Source organism: Anomaloglossus baeobatrachus, chromosome 1, assembly GCF_048569485.1.
Source record: "Anomaloglossus baeobatrachus isolate aAnoBae1 chromosome 1, aAnoBae1.hap1, whole genome shotgun sequence".
Classification (NCBI taxonomy): Eukaryota; Metazoa; Chordata; class Amphibia; order Anura; family Aromobatidae; genus Anomaloglossus; species Anomaloglossus baeobatrachus.
In genome coordinates, this window is record NC_134353.1 from 256770107 (window position 1) to 256790248 (window position 20142).

Below are 20142 nucleotides of genomic sequence, written 5' to 3' on the forward strand. Positions count from 1 at the left end.
TAACTTCTTATTACCCCGATTGCCACCGCATCAGGGCAATTCGGGATGAGCCGGGTACAGTCTCGGGACTGTCGCATCTAATGGATGCGGCAATTCCAGGCGGCTGCTGGCTGATATTGTTAGGCTGGGGGGTTCCCCATAACGTGGAGCTCCCCATCCTGAGAATACCAGCCTTCAGCCATTTGGCTTTACCCTGGCTGGTAGCAAAATTTTTTAATTATTTATTTATTTTTTTTACTTCTCGATATTGACACGCCCACCAGTGGCTGTGATTGGTTGCAGTGAGACATCTGTCACTCAGTGTGGGTGCGTGTCTCACTGCAACCAATCATAGGCGCCGGTGGGCGGGGAAAGCAGGGAATACGAGATTGAATAATGAGCAGCCGGCTTTTTCAAAATAGTAAAAGCCGCCGGAGTATTTTTAACAGCTGTGCAGCGCCGCGCCGGTGATCGGAGAACGGTGAGTATGAGAGAGGGGAGGAGACTGATCGACAGACTGAGAGAGGGACAGACAAGAGAGAGAGACCGACATACGGACTGAAGGAGATTGACCGACATACACAGAAAAAAAAAGATTGACCGACATTGCTTCAAATAAGCCCCAAACGTACGTGTGCTCAGGACCCATTGAGTTTAATGGGTGCATGTGTGCGTGTTCCGTGAGGAAAACGGACATGCATCTGTGTTTTACGGACAAACAAACGTATCACGGACACGGACACACGTACCGTACGGAATAACGCACGTGTAATTCCATACATTGATTAACATTGGAGTACGTGTGTCCGTGTCTCCGATACGTGCAGGAACGGACCTAACACATACCGGAAGACACGTGCGTGTGAAGGGGGCCTAAACCGGTGCAAAAACGTCCTGTGTGAACATAGCCTTATAATGGGATATCCTTCTTGCCATTGATTCAGCTGCAAACTTTTCCTGTGCATTTTGGAAACTGCTGAAGGCTTTGTTCACACATTGCAGATCAGGGGGTAAGATGAAAAGTGATCAGTGAATGAGGGGGTGGTAGATGTGCCCACCCGGTATGAATCCGCAGCACCTGTGTCCTCTCCTCCACCGGGCAAGGACCGGGCACTGGCAGCAGCAGGGAGAGTGCACATGGAGTGGGCGGTGAGGAAACGGACCGTGTGATGTCAGGGGGAGGCGGAGAGCGCTCTCAGGCTGCACACACGGGGAAAAGGGGTCGGGCAGGATCATGAAGACGACTGGGAGCACTCAGCGAGCTGCACTGCTGCACCCGGAGCGTCTGCCGCCAGCTCTGCCCGGTCACTCACCAGCCGCCAGCTCTGCCCGGTCACTCACCACCAGCCGCCAGCTCTGCCCGGTCACTCACCAGCCGCCAGCTCTGCCCGGTCACTCACCAGCCACCAGCTCTGCCCGGTAACTCACCAGCCGCCAGCTCTGCCCGGTCACTCACCAGCCGCCAGCTCTGCCCGGTCAGTCACCAGCCGCAAAGTGCCAGAAAGAGCAGCAGCCTGGTAGGTACCGACTTCTAGAGGGGGCTGTATGCTGTCCTGTGCGGGGGAACATTGCGCTATCTACTCCTGTAGATCTGTGATCATGGCATAGGATCTAGATTTTACTCTATTGGTTGTATATCTTGATCCGATTTTCCATGCCCCTATATACTCTGCATGCCATGTGCCACCAGTGAAGGCTGCAGCCATGCCAGTGCTTGGCACACACTGACTTGTTGCATGGTTTGGCATGATGTGTTTTGCTCTCTGATGTCCCCACACCCCTGTGATCTGGTGCTTGTCACCTCCACACCATGTCTCTTCAGGACTGGCTGGCATTGTGCTGCTCGCTGTGCCCTTCTGAGGGGCACTGATATCTAACCTTCCCCCATATGTCCTGTCCACCTGCCTTACCCTTCATGGGCAGCCAGGTAACCTTCTAGATTGGAGCAGATATTAGGAAAGTCCTATCAGGGCTCCTAACCTTCATTATTTCTGTGAGATTCTAGATTATACTCAGTAACCCCACAGTACCAGAACTGTGTTATAATCTATAGCGTAAGAATTGGCTGAATGTGACCCACAATGGATCCGTCAGACCATGCCCAATACCCAGTGTGACCTGCAGAGGTGTGTACCGTGCCCTGGTATGTGGCGGTGCTTGGCTGGGAGTGTCGCCCTGTTACAGTTGCTATGCACACAGATTACAGTAATTTCCACCAATAGCTATGTGTAATATGCATGGAGTAAGTGACTCCTCAGCTCCCCATCCCATAATACAGACTTATTGGGGGAGATGCCGCTGTCCAGCGCTCCTGGCTGGGGTATTGGGGTGCCAATTCTGCCATCTGGCTGGAGCTGGTGACACTAACTTTTGAAACAACTGATATTTCCACAATTCATTAATGGGTTCAGGAATGTAATCAGAGACCGGCAGACGACACTGGGGAGCCCTCAAACTGTGAAATATTTTATTACTTTGATCCATTCTTTACCCCTTCAAGATTTGTTTTCTGTCAATGAATAGGAATATCCTTATTAAGGCTATGTTCACACAGTGCATCTTTTAGTGTGTTTTGAGGTCACAAAGATGCACATAAATCCATGCATTTCCTTCCCCCAGCAAAGTCTATGAGATTTCTGTTTTGCTGTCCACTCCGGGCATCTTTTGTTGGCTGCATCTTGGTGCGTTTTGAAGATGCAGCATGTTATTCTGTCTGCACTTTTTCCAGTGTTTTTGAGTCTTTCCAGTCAATAGATTTGACTTAAACACATTGGACAAAATGTGGTAGAAACGCATCAAAAACGTGTGCATTTGTTTATGCATTTTTGCCGCTGGTGTGTTTTGGGGTTGAAAATGCATCTTAAGATGCACTGTGTGACCATAGCCTTAGGCTATGTTCACAAACTGCATCTTTTCTTAACCACAATGCTGCAGCGTTTTTGGCCCCAATAAACAAACCCGTGGCAAAAACGCATCAAAAAAAGCATGCGTTTTTGACTCATGTTTACCTCATTTTGCCCTATGCGTTTATGTGAAATCTATTGACTGAACGGCTCAAAAAAGCTGGAAAAACACAAAAAGAATTGACATGCTACATCTTCAAAAACGCAGCCAACAAAAGATGCCCAGTGTGGACAGCAAAACAGAAATCTCATAGACTTCAGGCTACTTTCACACTTGCGTTGAACGGTATCCGTTGCATTGCGTTGTGTAACGGATGCAACGGATGCTGCAAAACAACGCTTGTTTTGATTTTTTTTTTTTTTTTTTTTTCAGTTTTATTACCAGCGGCAGACTATTGTAAACGATCAGCTGATCGCTCCCAGTAGCCGGCCGCCGGGTGATCAGCTGATCGCTCCCTGCAGCCGGCCGCCAGGTGATCAGCTGATCGCTCCCTGCAGCCGGCCGCCGGGTGATCAGCTGATCGCTCCCTGCAGCCGGCCGCCGGGTGATCAGCTGATCGCTCCCTGCAGCCGGCCGCCGGGTGATCAGCTGATCGCTCCCTGCAGCCGGCCGCCGGGTGATCAGCTGATCGCTCCCTGCAGCCGGCCGCCGGGTGATCAGCTGATCGCTCCCTGCAGCCGGCCGCCGGGTGATCAGCTGATCGCTCCCTGCAGCCGGCCGCCGGGTGATCAGCTGATCGCTCCCTGCAGCCGGCCGCCGGGTGATCAGCTGATCGCTCCCTGCAGCCGGCCGCCGGGTGATCAGCTGATCGCTCCCTGCAGCCGGCCGCCGGGTGATCAGCTGATCGCTCCCTGCAGCCGGCCGCCGGGTGATCAGCTGATCGCTCCCTGCAGCCGGCCGCCGGGTGATCAGCTGATCGCGCCCAGTAGCCGGCCGCCGGGTGATCAGCTGATCGCTCCCTGCAGCCGGCCGCCGGGTGATCAGCTGAGCGCTGTCGCTTGCCGGCGCCCGGGCATGCCGGTGGCCGGTCGCTCAGCTGAGCGCTGTCGCTTTCCGACGGCCGGGCGCTCAGCTGAACGTTCGGCCACCGCGAGCCAAAATAAAGTTTGATTTTAAAAAAAAAAAAAAAAAAAAAAAGAGCATGCGCAGTGGAATCCAGAGGATTCCGCTGCTCAAAATAACGTTACATGCTGCGTTGCTCCCGCTGGGCGGAAGCAACGGAGCGTCGCCCAGCGGAAGCAACGCAGGTCCTTTTGGTACAATCCGTCACCCATACAAGTCTATGGGAAACAGCGGAATCCGTTAACGGATTCCGCTGTTTTCCAAAAGGGCGGATTGTAACGGAAGGAAATAAACGCAAGTGTGAAAGTACCCTAACTGGGAGAAGGAAATGCATGCAGGGGCATCTTTGTCACCTCAGAAATGCACCAAAGATGCAGTGTGTGAACATAGCCTTACATCCAGAGGCTAAAAATGTCCAGAACCCAAGACTTATGGTTATTCTGTTTGCTGCAGTGTCAGTGTAACGTGTGTCTGACGGGCACGAGCTCTCACTAGGTAATTGTAGGGTTGGGTGTCTGGATGTATATAAATGTGTTCCCATTCACTGACAGAAACAGGTGGGTGTGAAATAGCAAGTATATAGGAGCGGTCCAAAATGTAATATTTATGTGGTGATTACCCTGTGAGGACATAAAATTTGAGCCCCCCCCCCCTTCCCTTTTATATAAACGGATTTCAGTTTAGGGAATGTTTGGCACATTGACATCAATAGTTGGCGTCTGGAGACTTTTGTTTTTGTCGAGCTGAAAGGGAATCTCGTGACGTCACATTTCTGGAAGTGAAGCTCTGTATGTCATGTACTTTGCCGTGGCCAGGAAACGTCCACTTGTCTTCACATTCTCCTCCGGGTAGGTGTGTGCCCTGAATACCTCTGGTTAGTACTGCTCTTACATAACGTCATTCTTTCCAGCTGACTTCATCTCCATGTTGCCATTTACGGTGCTATATTAGATGAAGACTGACCAAACCTGAAGATTTCACTGGGGCAGCGGCCATCAATCTAATGTGTGGGGGAGGGGGTGTCCTGATTCTGCCCCCATGGCATATGTCAGGTATACTGATGAGCGAGCACTACCATGCTCAGGGGCTCGGTACTCGAGCAGTTGGATGCTCAGATTGGCATGACTCAAATACCTGAGTATAATGGTGGTCAATAGGGAACTCAAGCATTTTTCCAGGAAGTCTTCATCTATCTGAGTGCTGACTGCTCGTTACGAGTACCCGAGCATGGTAGTGCTCGCTCATTACTAGTCGGATGAATAAAGAATCAAGCATGTTGGATCTATACATAACCAATGCTTTCCAGTTGCTTAACCCCCCCCTCTCCACATTAAGTACTTATGCATGCTTGGTCGAGCTGAGCGTGCACGTCTAGAAGGTGCCCGGAGAAATAGATGTGTACACTGACAGCATGGGCACCTCTGGTTGTGACATTGACGTTTTGCCTGTGATATTCTGCCAGATGGGTTTCATTGTGTATGGTGTGGTCACAGTGTCTTGTGGTTGTTCATTGGGTTATTCAGTTCCAATAAAGGATGAGCCAAGTCAATCTGCTTTCACACATCAGTTTTTTGCCATCAGGGACGATCCGGCGAAAAAATTGATGTGACGGATCCCTGCGAAAAAACGGATCAGTTGCATCAGTTTTTTCCATCAGTTCCTTCAGTTTTTTGACAGATCAGGTGTGATACTGAGCATGCTCAGGTCAAAAAAACGGATCCGGCGCAATCCGTTTTTTTGCCGGACACAAACGTTCACTTCAACGTTTCATCCAGCCGCCGGACAAGTACATTTTGCCGGATCCGGCAAAAAACGGATGAAACGCAAGACTGTCAGGCACAATCCGGCGCTAATGAAAGTCTATGGGGGAAAAAACGGATCTGGTGGGAATAGACGCCGGATCCGTTTTTTCATGTTTTTGCCGGATTGTGCCTGATGGCAAAAAACTGATGTGTGAAAGCAGCCTCATTGGAAAAGATTTCAAAATTATGTAACGTGGTCAATCTAAAACTATCAAAACTATTCTGGCATTGTATGTGCAGCAATTTCCGAATGTTCTTCTATTTGGCCTCGTACACATGTCCATGTATGTGGGGAAAAAAATGGTGCCGGAGTCATCAGTGCTTTGGATCAGTGTCTGTTTTTACCATTGGGATCATCAGTGTTTTTCATGGGTTAATAAATTGCACAGATTCTCCTATATTTTCCAACGATAAATACATACAGTACACAGACTGCACAGTGATGCCATCTGTGTGCTGTACCTGTTGATCACATACCCATAGTCTTGGGTTGGCACTTATCTATGATACTGGGTAAATGCACATGTCTACTTGAATTTTGTATGGGCACATGATTCATAAAAACACAAACCTGTGAATAGCACCACTGGTACACACAGACAGAAAAGTACTCCTGTGCAAGAACCGTATCTGGGCACTTTTCAGTCCAAATAACTCATTAAAAAGCACTATTTCATGCACTTTGAAAGTAGAAATGGGCCCCAATGCGGCTGCACCAATGATATGTCTGCCCTGAATAGTACCATAGATTATAATGGATACGAGTGAAATCCATGAAAAAAAAATCAGATGCAACACTAATGTCTGAATTCAGCCTTAGCCGCATTACTACTCTTTCCCTCTGTGAGACTACTGCTCAGTACTTACTGCTGCTTCTATACCACTTATAGCAGTTTGGATACAGGCTGCCATAAAACAGCTAATGTGAGCGAGCCCTTAGGGTATGTGCGCACGTTGCTTTTTACCTGCTTTTTACCTGCTTTTTTGCTGCTTTTTCTTCTGCGCTGTTTAATGCCAAAATGGATGTGTTCTTCTATTCAAGCAAAGTCTATGGGAATTTGGGTTTCTTGTTCACACTATGTTGTTCAAAATGCTGCCTTTTTGTGGGAGAACTTTGGTCAAAAACTCAGCTTTGCAGTGCAAAACCCAAATGGCAAAAACAATTGACATGTTGCTTCTTTGAAAAGCTGAGTTTTTGACCAAAGTTCTGCCTCAAAAAGGCAGCATTTTGAACAACATAGTGTGAACAAGAAACCCAAATTCCCATAGACTTTGCTTGAATAGAAGAACACATCCATTTTGGCATTAAACAGCGCAGAAGAAAAAGCAGCAAAAAAGCAGGTAAAAAGCAGGTAAAAAGCAACGTGCGCACATACCCTTAGGGTATGTGCCCATGATCTGGACGCTGCGGGTCCTGACCTGCAGGAGACCGCAGCTGCTTGTACACACGATCAGGGTTCAGTGCACTGCGGTCTCTCGCTTGTGGTTTCCTACGGATGACGCATGCGAATCTGCAGAAAGCAATTGACATGCTGCGGTCTGGAAAGAGGCACTGCAGGTCAATGTTTGGTGCTGAAAAAACAAGCACAGTGAGCACGGGATTTCTAGAAATCCATCCACTATACATGTACTGTACAATGCAGCGTTTTGGACGCAGCTGAAGCATGCTGCATCCAAAACGCAGAAAACCGTGATCGTGGGCACGTAGTCTTAGAGAACTTTCACACTGCATTCCTCTCACTGTTCAGTGGTCCCGATGGGGCTTCCATCAGAACCCCCGCAAAACGGGATTCGGACGTATGCATCGCCTGACTATAATGGTGGAGACTGAGTCACCTTGAGCTCTAGCGTGCACCATTTTCGGGGGTATACGCTTACTGGAGGTGGATAATTAGGTTATGTGTCCACGTTGCTTTTTACCTGCTTTTTTTGCTGCTTTTTCAACTGCAGCGTTTAATGCCAAAATGGATGTGTTCTGCTTTTCAAGCAAAGTCTATGGGAATTTGGGTTTCTTGTGCCCACTATGCAGTTCAAACTGCAGCCTTTTTCTGGCAGAAATTTGGGCAAAAACTCTGCTTTGCAGTTCAAAACGCAAATGGCAAGAACAATTGACGTCAATTGTTTTTGCCATTTGGGTTTTGAACTGCAAAGCTGAGTTTTTGTCCAAAGTTCTGCCACAAAAAGGCTGCAGTTTGAACAACATAGTGTGAACAAGAAACCCAAATTCCCATAGACTTTGCTTGAAAAGCAGAACACAACCATTTCGGCATTAAACGCTGCAGTTGAAAAAGCAGCAAAAAAGCAGGTAAAAAGCAACGTGGACACATAGCCTTACATAGTCTATACTACGTCTGTGTGTCCACCTCCATTAGGTGTATACGCCCAAAATTGCTAGGGTGACTCCATCTGCACAATTATAGTCAGTGGCCCCGCCGGCGCATCCGTCCGAAACCCGTTTTGCTGGGGTTTGGACAGAAGATCCGATGGGATCACTATGGGAGAGGAACGCAGCGTGAAAGCGGCCTTAGACTTGTAGAAAGAGCCTTTAGCTGACCTGATATGTAAAAATATCAAACCTTCGAATATACTAATCTACTCTAGTGCATTGCTGATTCTTGTTGTGGGACATAGTCTATTTCTACAAATGGAAAATCCCTTTAAGCTAAAAGTGAATCTCAATTATATAAAAAAATGTTCCCAGTCCATAAAAGCCATGTTGTATGGTGCAGGTCGTGGCTGCTATCCAGTTGGATGCCATTGCAGGTAGGTGGTGAAGTTGCCCATCCCTGGCGCTGCCTTCTGTACCTGTAATGTCACCTTTTCTACCAATGCTCTTTGCTTAGTGGTCTGAGTTTTTCTGCGGTGAGAATGGCACCCTATATCTGCGCACAGGCTTTTCTCCCAGTATTCGCGGCTCTGGGCTGATATTTTTAGATACTCTATATTTGTGTTGTACTCTGGGTGAAGTCATCCTGTCAATATCTGTTTTCCTTTCAGGGCTTATTTTCTGTTTTTGAGATCAATGTGCTACGTCTTAGACTATGAAATGTGTTGTGCAGCTCTAGTTGAGAGGATTGTAAGGCTCTGTTCCCATAATCAGTATTTGTGGAGGTTTTGCCTGCAGAATTTCTGCTCCATCTCTGCAGCGACCTCCCAGCGACTTACCAGCGATCCCTATCAGGTCATATCGTTGCCGGGATCGCTGGTAAGTCGTTGTGTGTGTGACTGGGCCTTTATTCACTTGTGTTTTTGACTGTGTTTATAATCTCGATTTTGTGTCTGCTTGGTGTGTCATTTTTTTAAATAAAGCTGTTTGTTTTTGACACTTCCTGGTATTGACATCAGCAGGTGCGGGTTTCATGCATTTTTGAGGCGTTTCTGCCTCGTAAATGCACCAGATACACGTGTGTCTTTTACCTGTGGATTTTCAGCATCTAATGCAAGTCTATGGGGAAAATCCGCAAAGAAAATTCAGCAGGAGAGGTTGACATGCTGCGGATTGGAAAAATGTACTGCAGATCAGTTTACGCAGCGTAAAAAATAAGCACAGTGACCATGAGCTTTCTATTAATCACATCCACTTTATGGAACTGTAAAATGCTGCGTATTTGATACAGCAAAAATACAGGGTCAAGACCGCAAGTAACACTAGGGGCACCTGTCATAATGCCCCTAGAAAGTACTACTGGCAGTTACCAAGGTACCGTGCCCACAACTCGAGTCCATGGTTATTCCAAGTCACTAACATATGTGATTGATGGGGATATGGGACCCTGCCTTTCCTGACTACACAGGGGGCAGAATTACATTTGGCTTTCCAGATCTACACACTATTCCGTTTTGTATTGCATTTTTTTCTTAGTCTCTTCTTGCTTGGTGCGTCATGTGTTAAATAAAGCTGTTTTGTTTTTGATACTTCAGGTATTTGGTTTTTACATCTTTATTGATAGTCAATTGCAGACTACATGGGCTTTAGTGCACTTTTACAGCGGAAAGTCACTAAAAACAGGTGCCTTTTTTTTTTTTTTTTTTTTACTTTCTGCACCTAATCCAATACCATGGGGAAAATCTGCACATAAAACTGTGCCCACAAGAGAACTGACATGTTGCAGATTATACACACACACCGCAGGTGAGGTTATGCAGCATAAAAAGCACATGGGGCAGGAGATTTCTATATATCCCACTCTGCGGGATCAGTAAGGCTATGTGCACACATTGCATTTTTGCAGTTTTTTTTTTTTTGCCGTGTCATTTTATGGAAATAAGCTGCGTTTTACAGTACCAGCAAGTGTTTTTGTGTTTTTATTTTTTTCTTCCCTGACAACTGGAAAACTTCAGCGTGTTTAAAATTTGCTGCATTTCAATTCCTTCAGCGTTTTTGCAGTGTTTTTTCACCCTTAGGCTACATACACACGCTGCGGTTTTTTTTGTCGCGTTTTTGCCGCGTTTTTCGGTGCAGTTTTGTTGTCAGAACTTTCTGACATTTAACTTCCTAGCAAAGTCTATGAGAAGTCAGATTTGCTATGCGCACACTGCAGTTTATTTGTCAGCGTTTTATTTGTCAAAAGTTCGTGTCAAAAAGATGCAGCATGTTCATTCTTCTAGCGTTTTTGTCAACATTTGTCACAAAAAGGCATCAAAAAGGCACCTACATTACAAGCGTTTTTTTGGACATTTCCAGTCTCTCCCTGACAATGTGCAGTTTTGGTTGCAGTTTGTGAGCACAAAAGGAGATAGGACCCTACTTCACCAAATAGGTGCTCTAGAGAAAAATATCATGTAGGAGAAGAACTCCGAAACACTACCCCAAATAAAGAAAATCAAGAGTATGTAATAATCAATTGTGTATATTTATTTCAAAAAGAAAAAAAGTCCACACAAAACAACGTTTCGACCTTAGATTTGGTCTTCTTCAGATGGGACTTATCTTGTTGAATTGTATGATTACCCAGTATACGTATGGAGATGCAGCACTAAGCATGCATCCTTCACGTGAGGATCTACTGAGTGAGGCTCGACTATTTGTTTAAACGTGCTCATTGAACATGTAACCTCATGTAGGTGGTCTGCGTAGACCCTGTCCTGTATTGCCAAGGGAGACTTCGTAAAGAAGGAAATTAGGCACTAAACGTCTTGATGACATCAGAAAGAGATTACAAGGAAGTCTCATTATGGCTGTAGGTAACGGGCACCTGTAGGACTACTGGTAGGTATATAGTAGGGATATGGCCATACGTATACTGGGTAATCATGCAGTTCAACAAGATAAGTCCCATCTGAAGAAGACCAAATAAGGTTGAAACGTTGTTGTTTTGTGTGGACTTTTTTTCCTTTTGAAATAAATATACACAATTGATTATTACATACTCTTGATTTTCTTTATTTGGGGTAGTGTGCTGTGAGCACAAAAAGCTGCAGCGTGTGCATGGAACCTTAGGGTCTGTGTACACTGGGAAGATGTGTTTTCTTAAAGGGAACCTGTCAGGTAATTTTGTGTTCTTATCTAGTAGTAGAATGATGTGTGGCCTAGTAACACCTTCCTACCCATCCCTGTGTTGTAATATTGTGTAATGTAAATGTATACAAATATGTTTTAATACTTATGTGTACCCTATATAAATGAGCAGGGGCTTTAGCTCCATGGGCGTCACATCGCCCTGTGGGCGTGATACCATGCATTACATAAGTGACGTACTGTTGCTCCTTGAGATCCCGTGCGTGCATGCTTACCATTCCCGCAGCCTTGTTTGTGAGCCGGTGCTTGCTCCTCGTCTTCAGACGCGCACGACGCATGACCAGAACCGCAGGAGTCTTCTGAGTATGCACAGAGCGCGTCTGAAGACGAGAAGCAAGTACCTAGATAACAAGGCTGTGGGAATGGTAAGTGCACACGCGCGGTATTTCAAGGAGCGACAGGGACGTCAATCATGTAAAAGCATGGTATCACGCCCACAGAGGCGTGATACCATGGAAATCATGCAAACGCCCACAGGGCGATGCGACGCCCATGAGGCTAGAGCCCCTGCTCATTTACATAGGGTACACTTAAGTAGTAAAACATTTTGTATACATGTACATTACACAATATTACAACACAGGGATGGGTAGGAAGGGGTTAACTACGCCACACATCACCTTGCTACTAGATAAGAACACATAAATTACCTGCCTGGTTACCTTTAAGCAAAATTCACACCCTCTGGCAGAATTCCGCACCTGCGGCAAAAAAACGCACCTAAAATCTGCATGTGGTTTTTACCGCGGTTTGTTGCGGTTTTGGTGCAGATTTGCTACGGTTTTGTCCCTGCGGTTTTTAACCATTATCAATGGCAAAACCGCAGGTACCTGCGGAAAAGAAGTGACATGCTGCTTCTTTTTGCTGCAGATATTCTGCAGCAAAACCTGTAGGGAAAAAAAATTGCAGTGTGCGCACAGCATCTTGGATTTTTCAGAGATTTTGCTGGGGAAGGACTGCGTGAATTTTATGAACAAAAACCACACCTTTTCTGAAGCAAAAAATCTGTGGCAAAAAACGCAGTGTGCGCGCAGGGTCTTAGAAAGCAATGAGGCACTGAAAAAACCTTGCATAAAAATGCAACTGCAGTTATTAAACGTACTGTAGACAAAGCACACATGTATTCACACCTGGAAAATGCTGCAAAAAACACACCGCAGGTACGGTAATCCTTCAGAGAGTGCGGAATTTTTTAAGAAAATTCAATTTTCTAGTGCGCACAGGGCCTTAAACTGGTTGGATTCTTTATCCTCATCGTCAGCAGCAGACCGTCCTGAGGATACCAGGGATGTTCTCCTAGAATTTTGCACAGGGTATGAGCACAGATTTTGTATTAACGATGATTGTAACACGCCCAACTCCAGGGCAGGGGTACTCGGAACCGGGCCAAACTAATCCGGGGATGTCAGCGGTGACAGGGTCTGACTCCGTGACCCTGGCCGTGTCTTTAAAGAGAGGGGATGATGATTATATTTAGTACAGTGGATTAAAGTTCGTGACGCCACCTGTGGTTTTGCGGCTATGTGGGCCGCCGCAGCGCTGTATGCTTCCCGGGGCAGGTGGTGATGGCGCAGCTGAGGTATTATTGCTCCCCACAGGTGGAGCAGGACCCCGGGACCTTTGGAAAATATCGAGATTTTACACACAGGGAGACAGCTTACCACACAAGTCTTGATATCTGTCTCTTCAAGGCCACTGAGATGTGGCTCCACATGATCAAGCAAACACTGTCTGTAGTGAGAGCAGGACCTTGGATAGCAATAACTGTCACACACACACATACACCGGGTCTTTCTTTCTGTACCTTTAGGGTATGTGCGCACGTTGCGTTCTCTGCAGTGCAGAAAAGAACGCACCCTCTGGCAGACTGGACACTGCGTTTGTAAAAAAAAAAAAAAAAAGCATCCACAACGCATGCATTTTGGATGCTTTTTGCATGCGTTTTGGATGCATTTTTGACAGTGCGTTCCCACGGCAATTCACCTCTGCTACATGCTGGCTGACAGCACACACAGACAGTCGCGCGATGAGAATGAACTCGGGTGAACTTCACCCGACTTCATTGTCATACCGCGGCTCTGTCTGTGTGTGGCGTCCTGATTAGCGGTCACCTGTGAGGGACTCACCAGTGACCGCTAATCCCCTGAGTGACTGAAGTGAGCAGCGCGATTAGCACTGCCATCACTCAGGTTACCCGCGGCCAGCTGGAGTCCTCCACCCGAGACCGCAACTCACCTGTGACTTCATCGCTGATCGCGCGGCTCACTTCAGTTGCTGCGTGGAGCGGACAGAGAGCGGTCTGGTCTGTGACCGCTCTTGTCGGCTTCATGTAGCAGAGCTGAGAGCGTCATGGGACCTCGTGTGGATAACGTCGGACCTGGAGGGGTATTTGAGTATTTTAATAAAGTGGTGAAAGAGGGTGTTTTTTTTTTTTTTGTTTTTTTTTGTCTTTTATTCAAATAAAGGATTTTTTGGATGTGTGTGTTTATTTTCTTTAACTTACAGGTTAATCATGGAAGGTATCATTCTTGGGGAGACGCCTGCCAATGTTAACCTAGGACTTAGTGGCAGCTATGGGCTGCTGCCATTAACTCCTCATTACCCCGATTGCCACCGCACTAGCGCAATTCGGGATGAGCCGGGTAGAGTCCCGGGACTGTGGCATCTAAAGGATGCGGCAATTCCGGGCGGCTGCTGGCTGATATTGTTAGGCTGGGGGGGCTCCCCATAACGTGAAGCTCCCCATCCTGAGAATACCAGCCTTCAGCTGTGTGGCTTTACCCTGGCTGGTATCAAAATTGGGGGGGACCGCACGCCATTTTTTTTTTTTAAATTATTTATTTCACTGCACGATATAGACCCGCCCACCTGCGGCTGTGATTGGTTGCAGTGAGACAGCTGTCAGTCAGCCTGGGGGCGTATCTGACTGCAACCAATCATAGGCGCCGGTGGGCGGGGAAAGCAGGAATACCAGATTGAATAATGAGCGGCCGGCATTTTCAAAAGAGGAAAAGCCGCCGAAGCAGTGTGACAGCCATGCAGCGCCGCGCCGGGGATCGGTGAGTATGAGAGAGAGGGAGAGACTGACCGACGGACAGAGAGAGAGACCGACAGAGAGAGACAGAGCAACCAACTAACAGAGAAAGACCGACCGACAGAGAGATACATACACCGACATCCACAGAGATTGACCGACATTGACAGAGAGAGACTGAAAAGACCTGCGTTTTGATTGTCAAAAAAGCATGCGGAACGCAACAAAAATGCAGTCCAAGTGCATTTTGGTTGCATTTTGACCCACATCTTTGATTTCAACGAGTGGAGAACGCAGCTACAACGCACAAAAGAAGTGACATGCTGCTTTTTTTTTCCGCAGCGATTTTGGGCATCCAAAACGCTGCGTTTACAAACGCAGCGTGTGCATTGATTTTTCAGCTTTCTCATAGACTTTGCTGGGGAAGCTGAACGCATGCAATTTGGCACTGAAAACGCTGCAGTTCAAAACTCAGCGTTTCCGAAAAAAACGCAACGTGCGCACATAGCCTTACTGATGTTAACAGGGTTATCTCCAGGGTACAGTCCGGGTGGTCAGGTGGCAGTTAGGACTTCAAGATTCATGAGTTATAAGGCCTCCTTATTACTGTGTCTAAGTCCTGGGCTGTTTCAAACCTAGCCCTGACCTCTCCTGTGTCTCACTTGTATAGCAGGCGTAATAAACCGTTCTGCTGGGCACCACTAACTCTGCTGCGGTCCCTGGCTCTGTTGATGGCTGTGCTACAAGTGTTTCTGTGCTGGGAGACTGAAGTCCCCCTCGCCTTCCGGACTTTTCTGCTGGGCCTGACTGAACCTGTGCAGACTTGGACTCCGGTGTCCGGGTTGCTTCTTCTGGGGTGTACCGAACTGGTCGCTTCACCCCTTCTCTGTCTCGCCTTGCCTCTGACCCTCACTCAGGATCCCTCACATTGCTAGGCTTTTCCCCTGGTACTGGCCCAACACAGCACCGTTTTCAGGTTGCTTCCTCTGTCAGTCCTGCACAGGACCCGACCGGTTTCAACTGCCTCTCTGCCCCCAGCGTCTGAATTTCTAGGAGACTTCAACTGACATCAGCCAGTACGCCTGACGTCAGTTAAGTAGAGCTCCCCCTTCAGGCCTGGGGTGGAAAGTGTTGTCTGTGAGTACTTCCATTGTGGAAATCCCTTACTACACCAACCAGATATTACTGTGGCTACATAACCGTAGGGTGCCACAATTGCATACAGGTTTTGACCATTAGATGAAAGAATTGCACACAATTAGGATAACACTAAGCATTCTATGGCTATGTGCCCACGGGAGGTTGTTTCTGCGGATTTTGCCACGGAAAACCTGCGGATTTTTCTGGATTTTCCAGATAAATCCGCAGGTTTTAGCATGTACAGACACTCCCCATGTTATCCTATGAGACATGGGGAGTGCTGTGTCCACGCTGCGGAAAGTGCGGCTGCGGAACATGTTGCGGATGTCCCGCAGCCGCACGTAACTGCATATCAATTATTTATGTGGAATTACCTGCGGAAATCCCGGCCCTCCGCTATGGAGATAGAGGCCGGGACGTCCGCAGGTAAGCCGCATGAATGTCCGCATGTTTCCGCAGCTATTCCGCTGGAATCTCGCAGCTAAAAATAGCTGCGGACGCCGGCGGGCAGCTGCGGGAAACATGCGCTCGTACCAGCGGATACATCCGCAGGTACGAGCGCCCGTGGGCACATAGCCTATGGGTTTTCATAGATATAATTAACTTCTTTGGATTCGTTACAATTTTCTCTTATTAGGTATTGTGGACAATAGTTTTCTTTTAAAGGGAACCTTTCACCAGATTTGGTGACAATAAGCTACGGCCACCACCAGTCGGCTTTTATATACAGCATTCTAATATGCTGTATATAAGAGTCCAGGCCGCTGTGTAGAACGTAAAAAACACTGTATAATACTTATCTAAACGGTTGGTGCGGAGCAGATGGGTCAAATAGGTGTCTCCGTTCTCCGGGTTCGGCACCTCCTCTTTCGGCCATTTTTGTCCTCCTTCTTCTGAAGCCTGTGTGGATGACACGTCCTACATCATCCTCAATAGCCGGCATTGAGGTTCTGCGCATGTGCACTACAATACTTTGATCTGCTCTGGGCAGATCAAAGTGCACCTGCGCAGGACCCCAGTGTCGGCTTGTGTGGATGACATAGGACACGTCATCCACACAGGCTTCAGAAGACTGAGGACAAAGATAGCCGAAAGAGGAGGCGCTAGTACCGGAGAACGGAGACACCCATCGGCCCCATCTGCTCCGCACCAACCGTTTAGGTGAGTATTATAAAGTGATTTTTACATTCTACACAGCGGTCTGGACTCTTATGTTCAGTATTCTAACATGCTGTATATAAAGAGCCCACTGGTGGTGGCCGCAGTTTATAGGCCCCAAAGATGGTGACAGGTTCCCTTGTAATCATTTCTCTAATCCATATTGGGCATATCAATTTTTTATTTTTTTTTATTTATTTATTTTTTTGTTTCTATAAAATCTGTTTAGCAATTCAGATGTATCCTACAAGTCAAATCATAGGGGGTCGAGAAAGGGGTCTGGTTTTCTTTTCAGTGGCGATTTTCTGAATATCATCAGTTCTTGCTTTTGAAAAGTTAGGCATTTAATTACTCATAGGGATGAGTGTACCCATAGATGTTCGGCTTCACCAGGTTCAGCCAGACTTTAATTATAATTATTCCTACTTATAAACAAGTAAAATTTCTCCTTATGTAATACCATGGCAGAACATTTGACAAGAGGACAACTCGTGGATTACTTTAAAGGGAACCTGTAAGGTCCCATATACACCCAGTACCATGAGCAGTTTTGGGTGCATATTGCTAATCCATGCTTAACAGTCCCTGTATACACTAGCATAGATAGAGATCTCTGGAAAAAGTATTCCTAAAGATGTTTTATCTTATGCTAATGAGCGAAGGACTAGTCCCCAGGGTGTTACTTCCCCTGGCTAGTCGGCCCCCTTAGCATGTAAGTATGCCCCTGTGGGTGTGCTATCATGCTAATGGGATCGACTAGCAAGGGAAGTAACGCCCTGGGAACTAGTCCCCGTGCTCATTAGTATATGGTAAAAGATCTTTGGAAATACTGTTTCTAAAGATCTCTTTATCTATGCTAGTGTATACGGTTAGGCATGGATTAGCAATATGGACCCAGAACTGCTCGTGGTTCTGGGTGCATATTGGACCTGACAGGTTCTCTTTAAGACAAAACTTTACTTTTTCTGTTAGCTAATACTTTATCAAACACAGCCTCTGTTTCTAGTTGCACAAAGGCTGTAGCCGGATCTAGTAGATATAGCTCATAATTAAAGCTACATCATAAGAGCCACTAATGATTATATGGGGGATAATATAGTTCTCTTATATTATGTTACTAGAACCGCCCCATATCTCGTTATAGATATAACTGGCAGAATAGAAGTGGCATTTATGCCAGTCTTACTATTGCAGTGTGGCCACACTGTATTAATAGGATGACAAGTATTCTACTTATTAGGGATCACACTGGCATGTAATATGGAGGAGTGCAACGCAAAAAAATCTTACTTGGTGTGCCGCCCCCATGCCAGCAGTCGGGCTGCTTGGATCCGGACCCGTAGTGTGGCTCGAGGGATTCTACCGGACCCTGGGGTCGCGTGGACACTTCAAATAAAAGGGAACGTATTTGTACGTGATTTGCCGTAAACAGTCTGTGACGCCACCCGTGAAGTGTGGCACCACCGCTGCTGTTGTAGGACTCCCGGGGGCGATGGGATGGCAGCTGGATGTTAACCCCTCCGTGGGTAGGGATGGATGCCCCGGGGCTCAGTGCCTCTGTGCTGAGGGTGGTGATTGCAGGGGCCGGCTCGCCCGGTCAGACCGGGGAATGTTAGTTTACTCATGATTGAATGAATCACACAAGTCCAATGGTAAACCAAGGTGCTGGTGGACGGCCGCCGCGGCCGGGTGTATTCTGCTCCCACACCCGATGGTCTGTGTCACTTTCCTCTGCACTGTGTTTTTGGTGTGGTGGACTTCCTGGTGTGAAACACGGGAGTCCGCTCCCAGACTTTTGTTGGGAGCCGTGCCCGCTGACGCTGGCCCTTGGGATCTACCGGATGCCCTATCCCCCGCAGTGGGCTGTTGTCTGCTTTTGGGACTTTGGTTGGGATAGGACCTAAAACTCTGCCCTTAATTGGTTAATTAGCTAGGCCGTTGGTTCCGGTCCTGGCTTCAGGGTCCAAATACGGTTTCCGGGTTGGTTCTCCGGTGTCGGTACCAGCGGGCTCAAACCCTGCCCCGGTCCACATCGGATCTCCGGCAGCAGTCTTCCCGTCTCTTGACAGACACGGACCACCGTCTGCCACCTAGCAAGTACGCCGGGGCTCCAACCCCGACGCCTTTCCTTTCTGACTTCACACTTCAATTTCTCCTCAACTCCTCCACTCCACTAGTCTGACTCCTTTCCACTTGAGCTCCAACTCTCTACTTACAACTCTGCTTTTCCCCGTCCCGGGTTCTCCAGACCCCTAGGTGGGCGTATTCCATCCGCCTGGTCCCGCCCACTGGTGTGCCTTTCCTACCCTGGGGGGGTGACTAGGGTTTTGTTGGCTGGTGTGACCCTCTGTGGGAAGGTGTTATTCGGGGGCCTATTCTGTGTGACGACCTGGCGGTGCCAGGGCGTCACAATTGCATTCGTACCAATTTTAGTCAACGATGCAGGTCAGGTCTGCGAGTATTTGCTCAGCTCTGATCGGACTGGGGAAACAATAGCATGATTCGGCTCATGCGCCCCCCCATACAAGTCCGATGTCATCCGAGTGCAGTGCGATATACACATAGACAGATAATGGAGAGATTAATCTCCTCACCTGTCATCCTATTCTCACGTGCAGGAAAATCAGAACACAGAGGATGACACTGATCACGCTCGCAGCAGAGTATGAGCCGAGTGTCAGTAGTATAGTGCATCCGATTCTCTCGCATCTGATGCTATATGCTTGTTGGACCTGGCATTAAAGTAGCTGTGGTACTGCCAAATTACTAAAATGACGATAAAGCAGATATAATGTTTTACATCCGTATTGTTAAAGGACCTAACCTGGGATTCTTCGGCTACTTCCCACGATCAGTGTTTTATTGAGTTCTTGATGCTGAAGAAATTCCGCACCTTAGTTTACTTGCATTTTTGTGTTTTTTGTGGGGGGGGGGTTTCTCTTTTCTCTAGTATGCATTATTGATTCTGCATCTTTTGGGCTCTGTTTGATAGGCCATGCTTCAAATAAAGCTGCTTTGTTTTTGACACTTTCTGGTATTGATATCATTGGGTGCAGGTTACATGCGCCCTTTGATGCGTTTCTGCCTGGGAAACGCACAAAAAATGCATGTGCATTTTTTTTTTTTTTCAACTATGGATTTTCCGCATCTAATGCAAGTCTATGGAGAAATGCCACATACCTGCAAGAGAAATGGACAAGCTGTGGCTTGGAAAATCTCATGGCAGGTTAGTTTATGCAGTGTAAAAAATAAAAAAAAAAAAAAAAAAAGCACCGTGGGAATGAGATTTCTATTAATCCCATCCACTTTACTTGTACTGCAAAACGCTGCATTTTTGGCACAGCAAAACTACGCGCAGAGTAAAAAACACAAATAACACCGATCATGGGCACGTCCCGTTACTGAGCCTTCCTGTACCATGGAGCTTAGAATCGATGCCTACATCATTGCTTCCATAATTACCAGATTAATATCTGGATGGATAAGTTTGGGTGATCGTTTTGCTTCTTTGAAGTTTTTGTGTCCGCACTGCTGGTCACCACTTC

General features: G+C 47.2%; 1 protein-coding gene across 3 annotated transcripts in view; it reads left to right on the forward strand.

Annotated features, from left to right (window-relative positions):
- The first annotated feature begins 1220 nt into the window (after window positions 1–1220).
- The window catches only part of SGMS2 (sphingomyelin synthase 2), a 169642-nt gene continuing 150720 nt past the window's right edge, over window positions 1221–20142 (forward strand). For 2 of the 3 annotated variants that reach the window (XM_075349199.1, XM_075349208.1), the window contains exon 1: window positions 1221–1496. The gene's annotated coding sequence lies outside the window, so the exon portion shown is untranslated. Of the gene's footprint in view, window positions 1497–15395; window positions 15437–20142 lie in introns of those variants that run through there. The other variant, XM_075349180.1, reaches the window with a different exon arrangement.